Source organism: Saccostrea echinata, unplaced genomic scaffold, assembly GCF_033153115.1.
Source record: "Saccostrea echinata isolate AGI-Se365-2 ecotype Australia unplaced genomic scaffold, CSIRO_AGI_Sech_v1 ptg000059l, whole genome shotgun sequence".
Classification (NCBI taxonomy): Eukaryota; Metazoa; Mollusca; class Bivalvia; order Ostreida; family Ostreidae; genus Saccostrea; species Saccostrea echinata.
In genome coordinates, this window is record NW_026889808.1 from 2,152,501 (window position 1) to 2,157,500 (window position 5,000).

Here is a 5,000-nt window from a genome sequence, read left to right on the forward strand (position 1 = left end):
GTCGGTGCGGCCAGGTCGAGGGGCCGAGAGCGCAGGCCGACCGTCCGCCTCCCTCGACCAGCTGGGCGCACGGTCGGTGCAGGCCGTCGAGCAAGCCGGCCGTCCCCCTCGACCAGCTCGGCGCACGGTCGGTGCAGCCAGGTCGAGGGGCCGAGAGCGCAGGCCGGCCGGCGGTCCCCCTCGACCAGCTCTAAACACGGTCGGTGCAGGCAGGTCGAGCCAGCCGTCCGTCTCCCTCGACCAGCTCGGCACACGGTCGGTGCAGCCAGGTCGAGGGCCCGAGAGCGCAGGCCGGCCGTCCGTCCCCCTCGACCAGCTGGGCACACGGTCGCTGCAGAACGTCGAGCCAGCCGGCCGTCTCCCCCGACCAGCTCGGCGCACGGTCGGTGCAGCCAGGTCGAGGGCCCGAGAGCGCAGGCCGGCCGGCGGTCCCCCTCGACCAGCTCTAAACACGGTCGGTGCAGGCAGGTCGAGGCAGCCGGCCGTCTCCCTCGACCAGCTCGGCGCACGGTCGGTGCAGCCAGGTCGAGGGGCAGAGCGCGCAGGCCAGCCGGCCGTCTCCCTCGACCAGCTCGGCGCACGGTCGGTGCAGCCAGGTCGAGGGCCCGAGAGCGCAGGCCGGCCGGCCCTCGACCAGCTCGGCACACGGTCGGTGCAGGCAGGTCGAGGCAGCCGGCCGTCTCCCTCGACCAGCTCGGCGCACGGTCGGTGCAGCCAGGTCGAGGGGCAGAGCGCGCAAGCCAGCCGGCCGTCTCCCTCGACCAGCTCGGCGCACGGTCGGTGCAGCCAGGTCGAGGGGCAGAGAGCGCAGGCCGGCCGGCCGTCTCCCTCGACCAGTTCGGCAGACGGTCGGTGCAGGCCGTCGAGGCAGCCGGCCGTCTCCCTCGACCAGCTCTACACACGGTCGGTGCAGGCAGGTCGAGGGGCAGAGCGCGCAGGCCGGCCGGCCGTCTCCCTCGACCAGCTGGGCACACGGTCGCTGCAGAACGTCGAGCCAGCCGGCCGTCCCCCTCGACCAGCTCGGCACACGGTCGGTGCGGCCAGGTCGACGGGCAGAGAGCGCAGGCCGGCCGGCCGTCTCCCTCGACCAGTTCGGCAGAAGGTCGGTGCAGGCCGTCGAGGCAGCCGGCCGTCTCCTTCGACCAGCTCTACACACGGTCGGTGCAGGCAGGTCGAGGGGCAGAGCGCGCAGGCCGGCCGGCCGTCTCCCTCGACCAGCTGGGCACACGGTCGCTGTAGAACGTCGAGCCAGCCGGCCGTCCCCCTCGACCAGCTCGGCACACGGTCGGTGCAGGCCGTCGAGCCAGCCGGCCGTCTCCCTCGACCAGCTCGGCGCACGGTCGGTGCAGCCAGGTCGAGGGGCAGAGCGCGCAGGCCGGCCGGCCGTCTCCCTCGACCAGCTCGGCACACGGTCGGTGCAGCCAGGTCGAGGGCCCGAGAGCGCAGGCCGGCCGGCCGTCCACCTCGACCAGCTCGGCACACGGTCGGTGCAGACCGTCGAGGCAGCCGGCCGTCTCCCTCGACCAGCTCTACACACGGTCGGTGCAGCCAGGTCGAGGGCCCGAGAGCGCAGGCCGGCCGGCCGTCCACCTCGACCAGCTCGGCACACGGTCGGTGCAGACCGTCGAGGCAGCCGGCCGTCTCCCTCGACCAGCTCGGCGCACGGTCGGTGCGGCCAGGTCGAGGGGCCGAGAGCGCAGGCCGGCCGTCCGTCCCCCTCGACCAGCTGGGCACACGGTCGCTGCAGAACGTCGAGCCAGCCGGCCGTCTCCCCCGACCAGCTCGGCGCACGGTCGGTGCAGCCAGGTCGAGGGGCAGAGAGCGCAGGCCGGCCGGCCGTCTCCCTCGACCAGCTCGGCTCACGGTCGGTGCAGCCAGGTCGAGGGCCCGAGAGCGCAGGCCGGCCGGCCGTCGCCCTCGACCAGCTCGGCACACGGTCGGTGCAGGCAGGTCGAGGGGCAGAGCGCGCAGGCCGGCCGGCCGTCTCCCTCGACCAGCTCTACACACGGTCGGTGCAGGCAGGTCGAGGGACAGAGCGCTCAGGCCGGCCGGCCGTCTCCCTCGACCAGCTCGGCAGACGGTCGGTGCAGACCGTCGAGGCAGCCGGCCGTCTCCCTCGACCAGCTCGGCACACGGTCGGTGCAGGCCGGTCGAGGGGCAGAGAGCGCAGGCCGACCGTCCGTCCCCCTCGACCAAGTTGCACGAAAAAAAAACAAAAGAAATAATGGAATTGTCACTTAAGCTTTCCGAGGATCCCAGCCGGCAGACTGCCTCGACCCGCTCGGCAGACAGTCAGTGCGGTCCTCCATTCCTCCGATTTCGACCCCAGACTCAAGGTCCTGTAAAGTGTATACCCCAACTACCCCACCATCTGAGTTGGAATTTCGGTCAATTACAAAAGTCGCTTTTCCCCGCATTCGGACCATATCTTTCATAATTATAAGAGTTAAGAGACCAAACCTTCAGGAAAGTTTTTCTGGGGTCTGGTCTACAATCCCTGAAAAATTGGTGCCCCGGGGGGGTCGGGTTCGGGAGGTATGAAAAAAATCTACATTGTCACTGACTTGGAACTTTCCGACCTCATTGCCATTTTGATTGTATCTTTCGTACTCTTGGGCGTAAGTGGGTGTTCTTGGTATCGAAATGTTCGTCTGGACAAGAGGAAAAAAACTACGTACTACACTCCTCCCCATCATGCACAGAAATATTTCACATTGAAAAAAGGAAGTGTCACTTAAGCTTTTCTCCAAAAAGACATATTTTCAAAAATTCACTCCTCGAACCCTGGGACACACAGGTCCAATTTATCCCCCCAGGATTGTAGCCCTTGTCAAGGCCTTTCCTTTGATACCAAACAGGTCCACCTACTCCAAGGCCTAAGCCGTGCACTCTCAAAATGGCAATTTTACTCTGAAAAAATGGAAGCCACTTAAGCTATGCGAGGGGCCCAGCGCGCAGGCAAGCCGGCAGTCTCCCTCGGTCAGCTCGGCAGACGGTCGGTGTACCCAGTCGAGGGGCCCAGCGCCTCGATTAAGTTGCACTGAAAAAAAAAAAAAAGGAAGTGTCACTTCAGGTATCCGAGGGGCGCAGCGCGCAGGCCAGCCGGCAGTCTCCCTCGACCGGCTCGGCCGACAAGTCGGTGCAGCCAAGTCGAAGGGCCTAGCGCGCCGATAGGCCGGCAGTCTCCCCTCCACTAAGTTGCACTGAAAATATGGAAGTGTCACTTCAGCTCTCCGAGGGGTCCAGTGCGCAGGTCAGCCGGCAGTCACGCTCGACCAGCTCGGCAGACAGTCGGTGCAGCCAAGTCGATTGCCGGCTGCCCTGCACCGACCGTGTTCCGAGATGGTCGAGGGAGACTGCCGGCCGGCCTGCGCTCTCGGCCCCTCGACCGGCCTGCACCGACCGTGTGTAGAGCTGGTCGAGGGAGACGGACGGTCGGCCTGCGCTCTCGGTCCCTCGACCTGGCCGCACCGACGGTGCGCCGAGCTGGTCGAGGGAGACGGCCGGCTAACTCGACGGCCTGCGCCGACCGTGTTCGCAGCTGGTCGAGGGAGGCGGACGGTCGGCCTGCGCTCTCGGCCCCTCGACCTGGCCTGCACCGACCGTGCGCCGAGCTGGTCGAGGGAGACGTCCGGCTAACTCGACGGCCTGCGCCGACCGTGTTCGCAGCTGGTCGAGGGAGGCGGACGGTCGGCCTGCGCTCTCGGCCCCTCGACCTGGCCTGCACCGACCGTGTTCCGAGATGGTCGAGGCGGACGGCCGGCTGGCTCGACGGCCTGCGCCGACCGTGCGCCCAGCTGGTCGAGGGAGGCGGACGGTCGGCCTGCGCTCTCGGCCCCTCGACCTGGCCGCACCGACGGTGCGCCGAGCTGGTCGAGGGAGACGGCCGGCTAACTCGACGGCCTGCGCCGACCGTGTTCGCAGCTGGTCGAGGGAGGCGGACGGTCGGCCTGCGCTCTCGGCCCCTCGACCTGGCCTGCACCGACCGTGTTCCGAGATGGTCGAGGCGGACGGCCGACTGGCTCGACGGCCTGCACCGACCTTGTGTAGAGCTGGTCGAGGGAGACGGACGGTCGGCCTGCGCTCTCGGCCCCTCGACCTGGCCTGCACCGACCGTGCGCCGAACTGGTCGAGGGAGACGGCCGGTTAACTCGACGGCCTGCGCCGACCGTGTTCGCAGCTGGTCGAGGGAGGCGGACGGTCGGCCTGCGCTCTCGGCCCCTCGACCTGGCCTGCACCGACCGTGTTCCGAGATGGTCGAGGCGGACGGCCGACTGGCTCGACGGCCTGCACCGACCTTGTGTAGAGCTGGTCGAGGGAGACGGACGGTCGGCCTGCGCTCTCGGCCCCTCGACCTGGCCTGCACCGACCGTGTTCGCAGCTGGTCGAGGGAGGCGGACGGTCGGCCTGCGCTCTCGGCCCCTCGACCTGGCCTGCACCGACCGTGTTCCGAGATGGTCGAGGGGGACGGCCGGCTAACTCGACGGCCTGCACCGACCGTGCGCCCAGCTGGTCGAGGGAGGCGGACGGTCGGCCTGCGCTCTCGGCCCCTCGACCTGGCCTGCACCGACCGTGTTCCGAGATGGTCGAGGCGGACGGCCGGCTGGCTCGACGGCCTGCACCGACCTTGTGTAGAGCTGGTCGAGGGAGACGGACGGTCGGCCTGCGCTCTCGGCCCCTCGACCTGGCCTGCACCGACCGTGTTCGCAGCTGGTCGAGGGAGGCGGACGGTCGGCCTGCGCTCTCGGCCCCTCGACCTGGCCTGCACCGACCGTGTTCGCAGCTGGTCGAGGGAGGCGGACGGTCGGCCTGCGCTCTCGGCCCCTCGACCTGGCCTGCACCGACCGTGTTCCGAGATGGTCGAGGGGGACGGCCGGCTAACTCGACGGCCTGCACCGACCGTGCGCCCAGCTGGTCGAGGGAGGCGGACGGTCGGCCTGCGCTCTCGGCCCCTCGACCTGGCCTGCACCGACCGTGCTCCGAGATGGTCGAGGGGGACG